Below are 17,954 nucleotides of genomic sequence, written 5' to 3'. Positions count from 1 at the left end.
GCCTAAGTAACTTTTTCTTTTTAAAGAATTTCACACTGAGCTGTAAATTCTTTAATGTGATAGAGGTTAGGTTTGCCTCATATAAACCTGGGAGCAGTATTTCCATTTTCCCCCATTTTCCCCAAAGATCATCTGCCCCAATGTGGAATCACAATTAGAAATGCTGCTGCTTTTATCATCCATCCTGCATTTGAAATGCACTTGGATTTTAGCCACGTTTGAGAATCTGATCTTCAAATAAATTCCCTTTTAGCTCTATGAACACCTTTATTTATGTATTTCTTTGCTTTGGAGAGGATTAACTCATTTGCCTTTCTAGATATACATTCTTTAAACTTCCTTTGTGTTTTACTGACAGATTTAAGTAGGCATTTATTCAATTTCTGTAATAATTGGCAAAGTAATAAAGATCCCACTAAATGTCAGGCATTGTACTAGGAGGGTTTAGAGCTTTAGAGAAGGATAGACACAAGGATGGCCTCAGGAAGCTTTCTTGGCCCTAGAGAGTTAGGGAAGATGGGTCCTTGGGCCCAAATCCATTACTTGTGAAGGGCTCACAGACTTCTCCATGACTCCTTTGAATTTAGAGGGACTTATATCTTATGGTCCTCTATGTCCCTGGCTCATTGTTTTCTGTAGTATCTCCTGGGTACCTGATCACTGACATACAAATTCTTTGTGACACTGGTTTCTATAAAATTCATACAAGCCAATGATGAGATTAGCAGATGTTCATGAAGATCAAAACAACATTGGAAGGCTCATGTCTCATAAGACACTGTCCATATGACTCACTGCTGTTTTCCAGAGTCCTCCCAGATTTTCCTGTCTTAGTGAAGAACCTGGTTGTGTGACTTTGCTCTTTTCACTTTTACACTCCCTTTGGGGAACAGTAAATTCATAAACATTCATCATCATGCAGAACACATTGCAGAGGTTTTGCCTTCTGCTATCCTCTGTTCTCAGTCATTTTTGCCCATGCCTTTTCTACGTCTAGAGTATTTCCCCTCGCCTAACCTCACTTATCTCCTGTTTCACTTGTCTCTATAACTTGGTGGTGCATCTTCATTGTTTAACAAAATGCCTAGCATTTAGAAAGCACTCACTAACTACTGAATAAATCAGTATGCGGATGAATGATTGGATTGAAATGAGAGTTCTGAGGCTGCCATTGAGATGGCATTGCCCATCCAATGAGGTACAAGGGCTCTACAGATTCTTACCCACAAAGGGTACCAGTGGGATAGTCACAGGTTACCATACACACATGATAGCTGAAGAGACCCAGAAGCAATGACACCCCAGTAGCATTGAGCACACCTAGCATCTAGGTCTTGGTTTCTAACACCATTTCCCACTAATACCTTGAAATGGCTGATTCTAGAAGTAGGATAGGAAATATGCAAGATGAGCCAGGAGGATCTGGTGCTTCCAGAAAATATTGAAATACTCAGACCAAACAATCATGGTTTATGTCAGGGAGGTAGAGGAGCTTGAAAGAGCTCTCAAGGGCCAAGGCTGGAACAATTTGAGCAACAAAATAAGGTAGTATTGGATTATGACCCGAAGTATAAAATAAATGTCCATGAGTTCATACTCATACAAATAGATGCTTTAATGAGCTAATAAAGGGGGGAGAAGAAACAAATCTCCTGTATGGCAGAACCCCAGATAATTTACGTACATACCCCATCCTCCAGAGAGGTGAAGCAGACTTCTGCGCTCTTAAGTATTGGCTACACATAGTGATTTTTTCCTCATACAGTACAGTGTGGAGAAAGGGAAGAGGATAGAAAAGGTTTACAGTGAAGAGACCTGATAGACACTTCCTCAGCCAGAAGATCAATGTTGTATCAACAGTGATAGCTTAGGTTGATTGTAGGTATCCTTGATACAATGTGATGGAAATGGCGCTTTACCTTTGTGGTCTTCCTCCCAGGACCTATCACCCATCTAATCATGAGAAAAACAGACAAATCCCAACTGAGGGGCATTCTACAAAATTCCTGAGCAGTACTTTTGACAAGTGTCAAGCTCTTCAAAAATGAGCAAAAACTGAGAAATGGTCATAGCAAAGAGGAGCATAAGAAGACACGATGACCCAAACTATCATTAGTGTGGTATCCTAGATGGGTTCCTAGAACAGGAAAATGATTTTAGGTGAAACCCAAGGGAATAATTCCAAATGAGGACTTTAGTTAGTAATTATCAATATTGGTTCATTAATCTGACAGATAGACCTTACTAATGTAAGACATTAATAATAAGGAAAGTTATTGACAGGTGTGGATTATATGGGAACTCTCTTTGCAATTTTTCTATAAATCCAAAACTGACCCGAAAACATAAACTCTGTGAAAGGAAACTAAAAGCCATGGGCAATCACTCCTGTGGCAGCCATTAATGGATTCCCTCTTCCTGGTGCCCTGGGCCAAGACTAAACTGTGACTCTACTCTTCTGCACCTGGGGACCACTACTTGGAGCAGTATTCATTGAACAATAGAAGCTCTCACCCTCTCCACATCCTCCCCTCACACACCCGATATGCGGATTTTATTTTCCTTTGCTTCATATAGCACCCAGATGCTGCTACAGGCAAGTATCTGACTGCCTTGCACGCTGTGGTTCAACACAGGGGAAAAAATGGGACTTCTTGCTGGAAGTCTGGGTCTCTGAGCAAATAGAAAAGGAAGATGGCACATGCAGGGGGTGATGAGGTCAACAGAAAGCCTGAAAGCCAGATGATTGAGAAATCTATCCTTAGCTCAGGATTTGAGGAAACCTTACCCTTCTCCCTTCTCAGTTTGCACTATTCCTCAGACTCCAAGAACACCACCCCAACCCACACCCCGCTTATTGGACAGGGTAGGGAAAGTATTGTTGTCCCTGAGCCTTCCCATTCCTAGGGTTTAGTTGTTGGAAAGAGCTCTTCAGAGTCTCTAGTTGTCATGCTGGTTTTAGTGATCTGCATATGCTCTCTGGTGCTTTTTGATTTCTTTCTTTTTTTAATTTTTAAAATTTTAAAGTTCTAATTTAATTAATGCATAGTGTTATATTAGCTTTAGGTGTACAGTATAGTGATTCAATAATTCTGCACATTGCTCTGTGCTCACCTCAGTAAGTATACTCTTAATCTCCTTTACCTATTTCTCTCTCTCTCTCTCTCTCTCTCTCTCTCTCACTCACTCACTCTCACACACACACACACACACACACACACACACACACACACACACACACCCAACCACCGGTTCTCTATTGGTGCTTCCTGCTTTCTGAGTTCTATACTGGGCTCTGGAAACGTATGTGGACTGAAACTGATGGTATGCAAAGACCTTTGGGATTCCCAATGTGACGTGGTGGCAGTCTGAGGTTCCATCTTCCAAAACTTCTCAGAATCCTCCTGAGAGTTTAAAGTGAAGAATAAGCTCTGGAACTGCCCAAATTCACCCTCCAGTCGTGAAGAAGCCACTTAACCTCCATGAACGTGATGTGCGGAATGGGGAAGTACTGATACCTGCTTCATAAGACTGTGTGAAGATTAAACACATCAACATATGTAAAGGACTTTTAACAGTGCCTGTCACCTGGTAAATTCCCACTAAATGTTAGCCCCTCAGAATCAATTGCGTATACTTAAACTCTGAAGCAATAATATTTCCCATTTTACCTCCTCTTGACGTGAGGAGGTAGAAAGCCCTTGTCAGGTCTTGTCTCGTCTTAGAAAAAGATTAGAAGTTGCACCTAAATGTAATATTTGTAATTGAGGGGGCTTACATTTTGTTTGGATTAATAATTCACTAATCAATCTCATAGGTAAAGATCAAGCTGAGAAATCTTTTTTTCCATTATTAATAATTTGAATATTCCATTTACTGAGCGATTATTATGCGCCAGACTCTGTGCTAAGTGCTTTATGTGATTATGTCTAATCCTTCCAGCAGTAGGAGGTAGATACTATTATTCGTTTCACTTAACCTAACATCAGAGAGGTTAAGTGACATTCTAAGCTTGCCAGGCTAGTAAGAGGTGAAGCTAGGATTCAGAACAGGGCTTACAGATTCTAGAGATAGTCTCCGGATCGCTACACTCCATTGCTTCTGTTTGTTCAATAGCCTAGAAAAGACTGCTAAAAAAGAATCTTCTATCCCCCTGTTTTTATGGGGAGAGGGGATGAAGGAGAGGAAGTGCTATTTGCACATGTATGAAGATTCAAAGCAGGAGGGGTGTACAGAGTTTGGAATGCCTTAGTAACAAGGCTAAGATTCTCCAGTCTGTTTTCCTCCCTGTTTATCTTTAAGTTCCACCGGCTTCCATAGAAGCTGGATTGTTTGAGTTTTCTCTAAGCCTGGGTCTAAGGAATCAGTCTCTTATAGTAAATCATCATTTTGTTCCTGAGAAGGGTCTTTTGACTGTTCATGGTCTTCATTCATCCCAGAAGATGGAGGTTTTCAGCCACTTGATAGGAAGATTTCCTGTGATGTGTTTTATGCTCTTTCTAGGGCTAGAGTTATATTCTCAGAATGAGAGAAGCCCAAAGAAATGTTGTCTCTTGTTAGCACCAAGCTCTTATTAACTATGCGTTGCCATAAATATATGGATGTGATCAAAATCTCTTTATCTAGAAAGCATTTCCTCACATCCATTGTTCTTTATTATTATTGCTGGTTGTTTCCATAATTCATTAGTTTTACAGAACTTCAGTCGGCTAATCCCTTACAGCCTAAACATTTAGGCTGGATCTGGCCGGTAATAAGCCAACTAAGATTTGACATCCTACTATGTGTGCCTTATAGCATTACCTAAGCCAACAGAAACTTTGTGGATATTTTTAAAAATGCACTTGAAACCATTTAATAGTACTTATATAAATTTGAAGCTTCATCCCGTGGTTAAAATTAACATTGGGATATTAGCTCATTAAATTAATGGGAAGTGATCTATGTCCTTTAAGATTTCAACAACATCATTTAAAAAAATTGTTAATTAGAGAAAGTAGTGATTTCAGAACATGAGAAACCATTTTGGTTATTTTCAATGTGCTGTGTGTGATTATGTGAATTATTAACTCTGAGTAGCATTCAATATAGTCCATTTCTGTGGCTTTATGAACTATTTCCAGTCACCATTTGTTCTTGTTTTCAATTAAAAAATATGACATATAAATTTTAGCCTGCACCTGGTAATGAAAACATGAAAAAAAAGAAACTTTCTTGTACTTTTGCATAATTGTGTAGTATTTCTTCGTAGAATTTCTTCTGTGTACCTGCCTTAAAGACTTGTATATAAGAGATAATTATGTGCTAAAATTTTTGCAAAGAAAATTTGTGCTTTTATTGACCGTATAGTTAATGCTATTATACCTTGCCCTGCTGAAACCACAAAATTTTTTATCAAATTTATTGAGGTGATGTTAACACATTTTCCATACTGTATTTGGAAGAAAAAAATCCAAATGAAAGATAGATGCATTTGCAGCTTACATCTCAACCTTTACTATGGTTGACATTAGACCATTTTGAAACTCACTCTTTCAAGTTTTTATTTATTTTTGAGAAAGAGCATGCAAGCAGGGGAGGGACAGAGGGGGACAGAGAGAGAGAGAAAATCAGAAGCAGATTCCTCACTCAGCATGGAGCCTGGCGTGGGGCTAGATCTCATGACTGGAAGATCATGATCTGAGCCAAAATCAGGAGTGAGATGCTTAACTGACTGAGCCACCCAGGCACCCTGAAACTGACTCTTTTGTTTTGTAGAAGTGGAATGCCACTCAATTCCATCCAGTATTATGCACTTATAGCATTCTGGGGAAGGATGGACCATCTATTACTTGATAGAGGCTTCGTAAAGTAGGTTGTGCAATTGCAAGAGTATTTGAAATAATCTTTATGGAAATGCATTTGCCCATCATAGATGCTAATACAATTATGTTCTGGTGTTAAGAAACTGTTCATTTGTGTTTCAAAGATGAGCAGGGAAGGGACCATCCTACTGCACAGCTTTGTGGGTGCCTTGACACCTGTAGCAATGTACATGGCGCCCCCTGCAGTTGTGCAGTGTATAATCTACATTCTCAATCCAAATATATTCAAGGTATTTAAGCTGAAGACCAGCATCTTTGCTTTAACAGGGTCCTGGCACATCATGTTGTCTTTTACTCCTGTAGGCAGGTTATACTTTTCATTTGAAGGGAATCTGAAAAGAGCAAGATGAGCCCTGTGGCTAAAATGTTAGTCTTTAGGCATTCTCCTTGTAAAGTATTTTCACTTACATATTACAAATATGTAACATTGGCAAACAGGCTCAGAAGAGATGGGACATAGTGTTGAGAAGAAAAACAGAGAAAAATGGGGTGGAGACACAGGCATCAGTATAGCCTTCAGATGTCCCCAGGTGTTTCTTGTGCACAGTCAGAACTGAGAGCTGGTGGACAAGGGAAGCATTAAGAAGGTAAAATGAATACAGGGACTTCCTTCCTTCTTTCCTTTTTTCCTCAAATCCATCCATCCATCCATCCACTCATTTATGTATCCAGCAAACAATTATTAAGAATTTCCTATAGGGGCACCTGGGTGGCTCATCTGGTTAAGTGTCCGACTTCGGCTCAGGTCATGATCTCGTGGTTGTTGGGTTTGGGCCCTATGTCGGGCTCTGTGCTCAGAACCTAGAGCCTGCTTCAGATTCTGTGTGTCTCCCTCTCTCTGCCCCTCCCCCACTCATGCTCTGTCTCTTTCCCTCTCAAAAATAAACATTTTTTAAAAAAGAATTTCCTATATGCTACTCACTGTTCTACAAGTTGGAGACACAGCTGAGAACAAAACAAACAAAGCCCTTATCTGTGGGAGCTTACATTCTAGCCTAGGGAGTCAAACCTTTCTTGATTCAGAAAAAATCAAGTTGGGGGATTATTACAACATATAACCTTTCACCAAAAGCACAAACAGAATTGTTTCGTTGGAGTATTATTTTGGGCCACCCCTCCCACCCACCCCCCCAAATCTAAATTACAAAAACTTTATGTAATGAACTCATAATACTTCCATTTGTGAATTTTTCCTATTTTGGATACCCACCCTGCCTCCAGGAACTCCATATCTACTTTTGCCCAGTTTGCCCCCATCAAACTTGTAACAAAAGGTAAAACTCTTAAAATGCCATGATGCTTATATCTGCTCCCCAAATGTTTTGGGAATTTCAATAAAATTGAATATACATAAAAATACGTGGTCAGGGGTTCCTTAAACTGAGGCAAGGTGCTAAACTTGTCTGCTATGAGGCCACCTGCTTGTATGTCATCTCTTGGCACCGGCCCAGGCATTTGTGTGCCAGGACACATGAAATTAAGTTTACCTGATGCTGCCTGACAGCAGCTTTCTGCTACAACGTGCAAATTAGATTAGGTTAAGGTAGAGGGCAGAGTTAATGGATGGCTTCAAAGATTGATACTAGAATAGTGATGGCTTTAACCAGAAGGTGACTGGTCATGGTCCAGCTTGGGTCACTGGTGATCACAGCTTCCTGTTATTGATGCCTGTGCAGTGACCTGTGGGGAAACGCATGGTTTATTTTTTATTGGATTTTACAGTACGGCCCAACATCATGTTGGTGGTGGGACTTCATTGACCTCTATTGCTGAATTTGAGGAAGGAGGGTCAAAGCATGAATAGGTGTTGGAGACTAAATAAGCGTGTTTCCTCCTGAATGTTGCTCATCCTCATTCTGAATGTTGGGCACATGAGGAATGCTCCAAGTTTGTATAGCTGCCTCTTGGGAATAGCATCTCTTGGACAAAAGCTGACTTTTGGAGAGATCACTTGGGTCTCTCGCAACATGCTGGCACAGGTATCTCATTTTGAACTGATCTAATACAAACTTAAAAATGCAACAGAAAAATCTTTTCATTTTAAGTTAGAGGAGCTTAACGTTGACTCTGGCTCATTAAAGCTCCGTTGTCTTCAAAAGCATTTTTTACTTTTATCGAAAATGCAGAAATCCTCAACTTCATCCAGTTTTTGAAGATGCAGTGTTTAGTTGTGTCATAAACTTTAATAAAGCATCTATGGTACAACTTAATGGCATCTTATTCCAACTATGGCTTAATGGCATACACAACGAGTTGAGGGAAAAATAAATTCAAATATTTATGCATAATATGCGCAAAAACCTAAATCTTTCATTGGAAAGTTGAGCAGTGATGCATAGAAGGAAACAGAAATAACTACCAAAGGAATTAGACAATGATCTACAGATGTGCTGGGATGGAATTGATGGGTTTATTTATTTGTTTAAATAATTGTTTCTTCTGTAATTGTCTAACTTTTAAACTACTCTCATTTTAAGTAGAGTCGAGTTTGTTTCTGGCAAGAATGAGTGTTATATTTTTTAAGGGAACAATAACAACAAAGAACAATTTAGAAACTACCATTTTTAAAGTTTCTGAAGATAAGCTAGAAAAACACTTTGGGGCTTAGCTAACAGGCTAAAGGGAGAAACGAATTTCACATAAAAATCAATCGCTCTGTTCACTGACACCCAGTGACAGAAATAATAATTGTGTCCATGTAAAATCAGACCCCTTGTTACTTTTTAATGAAGTCTGTCTGATTCTGTGATATTTTTGGCTTAGGAAATGAAAGAGATGTTTTATTAAATGAAACTTGGTCTACATAGGTAAAGAATCTGAATACGTGTGTAATCTTACACTGTACAATAAAAAGCAAATATTAAAAAATATTTAGAGAAACACAAATGTAGCTTCAAATAGACTTATTTCCCCAAGAAGCCTTATATCTTTGCTGTCAATGGAATAGTGGCCTGTGTTTTGCCTTTGAACAATGGCAAAAGCCATTGGAAAGGAAAGAAAGGTTTACCCCCTCTTGGATCCTTATGCCACAGCGTCTGTTTCCCTCTGTAGTGAGAAGTCCAACTATCTTTTGCAAGCCAAGAAAAATAGGACCTTTTTCAAATGGTGTGACGCTAAGATGCTGGCAGAATTCAAAAGTGCTTTCCCCAAACAGTATAAAGCTCCTTACCTGTTTAAAGCTGGTTACTTGGTTTGCCAAAGTAAAAGTTTTCTTACAGTCTTTCTGGCCTTTTCCTTCTCTCCTTCCCTTTTCCTCCTCTCTCTCTCTCACCCACCCACCCTCTCACCTGCCTCCCTTCCCCCTCTTCCTTTTCCTCCCTTCTTCCTCTCAACATTAAGCTACTTAGTGTGACCTCAGCATTATTAGTCTTAATGCTCACCTTCCCAAGAGTGATAAAACTCCAAGGGAGCTTCTTTTTTAAAGCAGACCTCATCTATTCTTGAGCGGCTCTAGATGGGAACCTTCAGCTGACCATTTTTTCCCCTAGTGTTCATGTGAATGTGTGTACTTGTGTATATGGGCGTGTGTGCACACACTTTCATAGAGACATATGGTGATATGGAGGGTCTGTGTGGTCCATGAAGTTCTTTAGTGTTGAATGTGATATGTTTGGTCTAAAACCAAGAGTGATGTGTCCCGGTCTATAACTCCTCACCCTGAATTACATACTTAACCACCAGTTATCAAAGGATATCTAAGAAATTCTATTAGATTAAAGAGGTAGAGATTTTGTTCCTTTCTACCTTGTTTTTGACTTGAGAGACAGAGACAGAAGGCAAAGAGAGAGGCAGAGTGGAGGAAACTCCCATAGTAACTAGAACAGGGTAGGATGCCATCCTTTCATTTTACCTAGTTCACAGTACCTGCTTATGTCTAAAACTACAAGAAGAAATGTCATTGTGAGTGTGTGACGGTGTGAGTGGGGAGGGTTACCTCCTTAGGCTAGCATCTCACAGGGCGAGGTCTTGGCAAAGGCACAGCCATCAAAATTAATGAGCCTAAAATGGGATTCACCTTAAAAAAAAAGAGCTTTTGAAAAAATTAGCTTTCCTTTTAACAGTCTGCCTGTGCTATCAGAATAGGAGCTATAAATCTGTCTGGTAGGGTCCTCTGTTCTTAAAATAGGTAAAAGATGGATGGATGGATGGATGGATGGATGGATGGATATTGGATGGATGGATGTGTGGATGGATAGATGAATAGATGGATGTATATCTACATGTGCACACATTTACATTCTTCAAATAGGTACATATTTGCTCTTCAAGTCTGTTTATCTCTGGAGAGCAGAGCGTGGAAGAGGTGGGATATGCAATATTCTCTTGTACTAAGACTCAGAGAATGAGACCATCTCACCTTCAGGCTCTTCTGGGCATGTTTTGAGGCATTGTTGTGCAGTGGAAAGGACACAGAGTTTTGAGTCACCAAGAACTACATTTAGATCCTGATACTACCACTTTTTAGCTTGAGTAGCCTTGGTCAAGAGAGTTAACCTCAGTTTCCTTCTCTGTAAAATGAAAGAATACTTTCTAACTTGTGAGATTGTTGAGAGAATGAAAGCATATCTATCTCTTTCTCCTACACCTGTTACTTATACCTTTACTTGTACCCATACCTATTCCTCTACCTATACATAGTAACTCAATGCCTAGAATTTGGAAGGCACATTGATAAATGGAGGATACAGCCACTATTTCCATTGCTACTAATTATCTCCCTTTTACCCATTGTCTTTTCCTCCTCATGATTTTTTTTTCTACCATACTTTTTAGAAATAGGAGTCACATCTTAACTCCATTGGCTGCTTACTAAACTTTCTCTAGGTTGCTGGCTACCAGTGTTGGGCTGTCTCTCTGTCTCTCTCTGTCTCTCTCTGTCTCTCTCTCTCTGTCTCTCTCTCTCTCTCTCTCTCTCTGTCTCTATATATCTATATCTATCTGAACATTGATAGATGTAGATCTGTGTCTACAGGCTATTCTAATTCACAGTTTGCAGAGTTAGAATTACAGAAATCAAATTTCCCATGACATTTCACAAATACTACAAACACTATGTCTCCCATTCCTTCCCCCTGTTTTTTTTTTTTTTTTTTTGCCTTTCTTTTAAATGAACACGTGTATATTTTTAATTTCAAATTTTGCTCAATGGTATGTTTTCTTTAAAATAATGAAATCAGAAGCAGGAAAATATAAAGGTGGCAGGTTTACATCTCAACACTCACAGACCTTAAATCAACTGTTAAAATGGATGCTATTCTTAAAAGATAATGCAACAAATGATCTTATAAGGCATTAACATCATAATCATATATATGAGACCATGGTGAACAAACCCAAATCAAGGTAGAATTTTAGGATGTCAGATGGATTTGTTTTCTGAGACACAAGATTATGTCACCTTATCTTCTCCATTACCCTGCAAGTAGACGGTCATGGTAAAGACCATTGATAACTTCTGCTGGAGCACCAATAAATAACACTAGTTTATTATTATGCACTAGATTGTTCTATAAGCACTTTGCGTAAATTGTTTGATCTTTACAGAAAATTTAGGTAATAGATGCTGTTTTTATCTCCATTTTACAGATGAGTTAGCTAAGCCCCAGGGAGCTGAAGTGATACCCCCAAGTTTGCAGAACTAGCATGAGGTAGACCAGTAAGGGGCACCAGTTTCTTCCGCCCCCAGGAGTGTGGGCTCCTGCGCTTTGCCAGCTCACTGGAATACCATAGTGGCTTTCTGTGTTGTATATCATGTATGTGTGCCACTTGGGTTTTCCTCACTGCATGGGCCCCATCAATAGTCAGCATTTCCTGTGTGTCTTCCATAGAAGTGCACGTGATGATGATATGTTTTGTGAGGCATCTCTTGGCTTCTCCGTGCTGTGTATTTGTGCGTCCCACTGTTTCTTCCTCATTCCACATTGGCAGCTTTGCGGCTCCAGGCTGAGCTTTGAAAGTGAAGGCTAAAGTTCCATCTCAACCCAGGTGATAAAACCAGGGCAGAATGAATAAAGTGGGAACCCTGATGTTGGCAGCTGGAACCCAGACTTGGGTTGTATTGAGTTATCAGCAGGTCCTTCTGTCACTGCAGCTTTGGCTCTTCTTAGGTTTTTTTTTTATTTATGCATTTGAAATTAGGTAGTAACAAAGGCAGGGGAGAGGGAGCTGAGGTGTTTTGCTTTCATGTGATGGAAACCAATGCCTGCATGCTATCTGTTGTACCTTTTGGACAGGTAGGATGATTGCAATGACAAAAGAATGACTATGGTGGCAGAAACAGAAAGCAAGGCATTTTAAGAGTCATAACAACTGCACTGCATCCACGAAAACCATACCAATCTTCCCGTAGCTACTGGGACTGCCCACATTCTCAGCTCTTACTTTGAAACACAAACCCTAGTTGTTCTAACTTAACTTTTCACCTATGGAGTGGTTTAGGAAAATCCAAGGTCATTCATGGCAGGTAGAAATAGCCCAGAGGAAGATTCATTTGTGCGTTGCGTGGGGGTGGGAGCAGGAGATGTAAAAAAGGGTGGAGTGGTCCTCTCCACTCTGCATGACCTTTTTGGGGTTGTTTCTAGCTATCTTACCCCCTTCTTCTCTTTGCAAACTTGACAGCTTCACTAACTGTTTATCTTCAGGCTTGACCTTGGAGTAATTATACATATGAGGCTTGTATTATATACCTTCAGTAATAAATATTGAAAAGATCTCATAGCTGGCTGAAAACCTCTCAATCTGGGCATGTAGAGTGGTTCTGAGTCTACCCTTGGAAGCCAAGCTTGTCCAGTGCCACATGGGTCTTCTGTCTGTTAATGCAGAACCCGGGAGGAGAGGTGGCAGTGTTGGCAGATAGCAGTTCTCTGATCCACACAGACCTATGTGCTGCATGTGAGATTTAGGATATTTTCCCCCTGTGATTACATTTGTGGAGCTGGTTCCTGATTTGCACTTTCTCAGTTCTTTAGGTATGCGTGTCTGTGTCTCCTATCTCTATCAAACTCATTGTACCTTCTTTAGTTCTTCCATGTGAATAGTTTCTCTGCTCTGTGATCGAAGTTTCCACTGTTTAAGTGTATGTTCATCCATTTTTTCACTTGGGAATTGTTGTATGCAGTAGGTTCATTTACTATTTATTCCACAAGTATTTATTAATTAGTCCTATGTGCCAAGTCAAGATTATTCATAAGAGGATAAGAGAGAAAGAACGTTGTCTTCCTCTTTTAATGTTTGTAGTAGCATGGATTATAAAAAAATTAGTTAGAAATCTAAACTGTCATCAAACTGGGAATGTAAAGGTGGCTGGTGGTAAAGTAACACAGTGGAATACTACAGAGCAGTGGAAAATGAATGAGTAGATGAATCTCAGATTTTCATGCTGGGGAAAAAACCCACAAGTGGAAAATGGGTGTGTTAATCACTTACATGGAGTTTAAAAACATGAAAAATAGGGGCACTTGGGTGGCTCAGCTGGTTGTGTTTCTGACTCTTGGTTTCAGCTTGGGTCATGATATCCCGGTTCATGTTTTCCAGCCCCGCATCAGGCTCTGCACTAACAATGAGGAGCCTGCTTGGAATTCATTCTCTCTCTCTCTCTCTCCCTCTCTCTCTCTTTCTCAAAATAAATAGACTTAAAAAACATGAAAAGTAATGTGAAACAAGTTAATACATTGCTTAGGGGATATGTGATACATACATAGGATATATATGTATATACATGCATCTACATATATTCAAGGGGCTTCTAATTTATTAGTATATCTTATTTGTTAAACTTGGTATAGAAAACAGGTATTTGTATTGTTTACAATACGATATACTGCAACAGATATACAATATACTGTATATAATACAGTATACTGCTTATGTGTCTTAAATATTTCATATTCATTTTTTATAAATAAAAATTTATATACTCCAGATTCACCCATTTTTTTTAAAGAATTCATGAATTATTTCTCACATGTACTCTATAGAAGTTGGGTGGGATGGTGGAAAGGTTGAGGGGATTAATTAAAATAATGGAAAAGGGATTTGAAACAAAAAGGAATTTTTTTTGAGAACTTTTGCCTTAGGCACATCTCTGATCCCCAGTGCAGCTATTAATTAGCCCTAGCATTTGGGGAAGAATGGTTAACTCAGGTGCAAGTTCTAGTTCATGTGACTTGGCCTTTTTAAACATCAGGTTGTTAGGAAAGAATACATGCTTCCATTCCCTTGGGGGCTGGTAGGAGAACTCTGGGTCTTGTAATTACCATGTTCATTTTCCCTTCTTTCTTTGTAAGTCTTGCTCACTCTCCAAACCTGCTTCTCTTGTGAAGTTTTCTAATACTTTTCATTTTTCTCTAAAAATCCCTGTTTTCCAGGATCTTTGTATTTTCCACCACCCTAAACCACAACATGTGGTTTATGTGGGTTTCTATGACCCAATTATTTACCCAATTTTATATGGATAAGGAAATTAATACTTAGGAAAGATATATGACTTGTCTTCTGGTTCACAATGATTTACATACTTTTTAAATGTTTATAAGTGTCCAACTTACAGCAAAAGTTCAAGAATAGTGAAAATAATTTCCATACACATTTTACCTCTTTTGCCAACTGTTGATATTTTTACCATTAGCTTTATCCTGTCCTCTCTTTCTCCCTTGCTCCAACCCTCTTTCCTTCTCTCTCTCTCTCTTCATCCATCTCTATTTATTTATCTACCTATAGATAGACCTCTCTGTACCTCTGTCTTTATACCTCTATTTATCTGTTAATCAACTGTTATCTCCATCTCTATACCAATATTTATATACATACATATTTTTTATTCTTAGCAGGGCACCCTGTTATCCTTGAATACTTCAGTGTGTGACTCGTAACAAGGACATGATCTTACGTGACCACAACACAATATCAAAATCAAGAAATTTAACACATTATACAGTCCTATTAACTAGCCCATGGTTCATTTTCCAACTTCTCAATTGTCCCAAGAATGTTCTTGATGGCAGTTTTACGTGGTCCAGAATCCAGCCCATCATGCATTTCATGTAGTTGTCAAGACTTTTTTAGTATCCTTTAACCCAGGGCAGCAACACAGTCGTGCTTTGTCTTTCATGATCTTGACGTGTTTTTTTTTAAGAGTACAGGCCAAGAATGGTTTTGTAAATAACCTTCAGTTTGTGTTTTCCAGCTGTTTCCTCATGATTTGTGTCAGGGTGTGTTTTCTTGGCAGGGATACCACAACACTGCTGACCCCCTCATTCTCCCAGTGCATCATATCAAGAAGCATCTGGTGGTTTGTGCCATTATCAGTGATGTTATCTTGAATCACTCTGTTCAGATGGTGTCTTCTAGGTATCTCCACTAAAACATTTCCTGTTGTAATTAATAAATGCTTTTAGGAGAAAAAATGCTTTTAAGCCTTGTAAATATCCTGTTTGCCATCAAACCTTCATTGGTTTTACCACCCACTGATGATTCTTGCCTGAGTAATTATTACTATGATGCTGTCACATGATGGCTTTTCTAACCCCATCACACGTACATGTATTAGTTGGCATTCTATTTCCTTTTCCTCATGTGTTCATTTAATCATTTGTATCAGTATGGAGTCATGAATTCATATTTTATTCAGTGAGTTGCAGTCTCTTGCTGTCATTATTTGTATCTGTGATCGTATTGCTCCCAGATTTGGTCACTAGGAGCCCCCTCAAACTGGCTCCTGTGTCCTTTTGGCATATCTCCATCATTGCTTGGTGACATCTTCCTATGTTGGCACCACAAGGTGATCCAGACTCATCTTTTACCAACTCTGTTCTAGTTGGAGAACCAGACATTTTCCCAAGGAGTTCTTTTTACTTTTTAGTGGAGAATGGTATTGAGAAATAAAGTTCTAGGTACTTCTGATCTCCAGGTTCTCCAAATGGACAATGTGTGTAGAACTAAGTAAAAAACATATACTCTTGCACATAGACATCTGTATCACTCTGTCTTTGAAAATCCATGAAGTTATGTGCTTCCTCAAATTCTTTTTTTTTTTAATTTTTGACAGAGCGAGAGAGTGAGAGAGAGAGCCCTTCCCCAAGAGAACCTGGCTCCCACAGTTACTTATTTATTCAATCCTAGAATACACAGAAAATAAGTTCCAAAATGTTAACCCATACTATTTTGAAAACCAAACCTACCAACTAGTGTTCAGTATTTGTTCACAGTTATTTTATCTTCAGTGTGAATGTATACATTCAAAATGTTGTGTTCTCAAGTTACATGGATTACTTCATTTTTCCTCTTTCAGTATTATATATTATTCATTTGAAATACAAATAGATTTATTTTTCTGTTTATATTCCACTTTATTACTTTTCCTTCCACCCATGTTGGTTTTCTTTAATTTGATTTTGTGTATGTCAAACATTATTATCATTCCAAAAGTCAAAGTGATTCAGAAGTTAACTCACAAAAGTGTCATTCATCCATTCCAAATACTTCTATTCCATTCCCACTTATCTACTATAAGTAATCGTTTTCATTAAGTAATCATTTTCATTACTTTCTGGTCTATTGTTCTTGCCCTTTTCCCCTCAAAAAACAAACACACATGATTTCTTATTTCACATCTATCTTGCACATAGGGCACCATGCTATCAGTTCTTCACCTCCCCCGCCCTCAACCTTTACACTTATTAGCAAGCAGGCACAAAACCATCACACAACATGTCCTTTTAAGGTCTGTAAAATATCAGCCCTCTGTGTTTAGGTACTCCATCCAAATCCTTGCATAAAACAGCCATTTCAGGCAGTTGTGACAAATTTTTTTGTAGGACTAAGCATTCCTTTTAGTTTAGAATGAGAACACACTAGTGCATTTTGATTTTATCCAGGAATTATATGCTGGAAATCACACCATGTCCACAGGGATCTCGCTCATTCTTTTTTTTTTATTGCTGCATAATACTCCTTTGTTCAAATGATCATATATTATTTTTAAAAATTTGTTTAATGTTTATTTTTGAGAGAGAGAGAGTATCATAGTGTAAGCGGGGGAGGGGCAGAGAGAGAGGGAGACACAGAATCCGAAGCAGGCTCCAGGCTGTGAGCTGTCAGCACAGAGCCCCACGTGGAGCCTCAACTCACAAACTGTGAGATCATGACCTGAGCGAAAGTCAGATGCTTAACCGATGGAGCCACCCAGGTGTCCCATCAAATGACCATATGTTATTGAACCAATCTGCTATGTGTGTTCATATAGGTGGTTACCAATATTTTATAATTATAAACACTACTGCCATGAATCAGCTTGTCTCTATGTTTGTTTGTCCTGCCTGTTGTTGGAGGGGTTTCTTCAAAATGAATCTCTAGAACTGAGACTGGTGGGTGATGAGGTAAGTGCATGCATAGTTGTGTTAGATAATGCCAAATTTCCCTCCATTAGGATTACATTCTGATTGCAATATATGAGAGTGCCTATTTATTTACCCAGAGCATTCCCAGGATGTATTTTCTAGGTTAAAAAAATTGTAGTGTTTTTTTTTTTTTGCCTTTCTGATTACACTTATCATTACTAGTTGTCTTTTATCAATTTTACAGACTGTAAGATCATTGAGAAAAGAGGTTGTATGCTTGTAATCATGTTTGTAACCCTATTGCTTAGGAGAATGTCTGGTACAGAATAGATGCTTGAATACCCTTGGTAGGATTGCTGGGTGAAAGAATCGTTTCATGGAAGGTAGTTGGGTGGAAGGATGATTCAGAGAAAGAGTAAAAGCACTGGTAACTAGTTGGATGGTTAAATGAAAGGACTGTTGTGTGGGAGGAGGAAACTACTTTTTTGGTTATAATTCTATGTTCACTGAGGCCAAACACTGTTGTATATATCATTTTCATGTCATTTGGTCTTATATATATTGAGTGTTCATTCAAGATCTGTTGATGGTCTGAAAACGACTGGCAGGCCCATGACAGTCATCTTTGAATTCACCTTTGATGTTCATTTTTGAATTTGTATCTGCCACAGGTGCTGGGCACATAGGCAGTACTTAAATATTCAACTTGTCAGTAGGTCGGATGGTCAGTTACAGCTACAGCAAACATATTAAC

The 17,954-nt window shown here is 38.9% G+C and overlaps 1 protein-coding gene across 5 annotated transcripts in view; it reads left to right on the top strand.

Moving 5' to 3' along the window:
- The window catches only part of RBFOX1 (RNA binding fox-1 homolog 1), a 2,060,838-nt gene that overhangs the window by 885,499 nt on the left and 1,157,385 nt on the right, over positions 1 to 17,954 (top strand). The gene's annotated exons all lie outside the window — the stretch shown is intronic.

Source organism: Felis catus, chromosome E3, assembly GCF_018350175.1.
Source record: "Felis catus isolate Fca126 chromosome E3, F.catus_Fca126_mat1.0, whole genome shotgun sequence".
In the NCBI taxonomy this organism is placed as follows: Eukaryota; Metazoa; Chordata; class Mammalia; order Carnivora; family Felidae; genus Felis; species Felis catus.
This window is presented reverse-complemented; position numbering and strand designations above follow the sequence as displayed.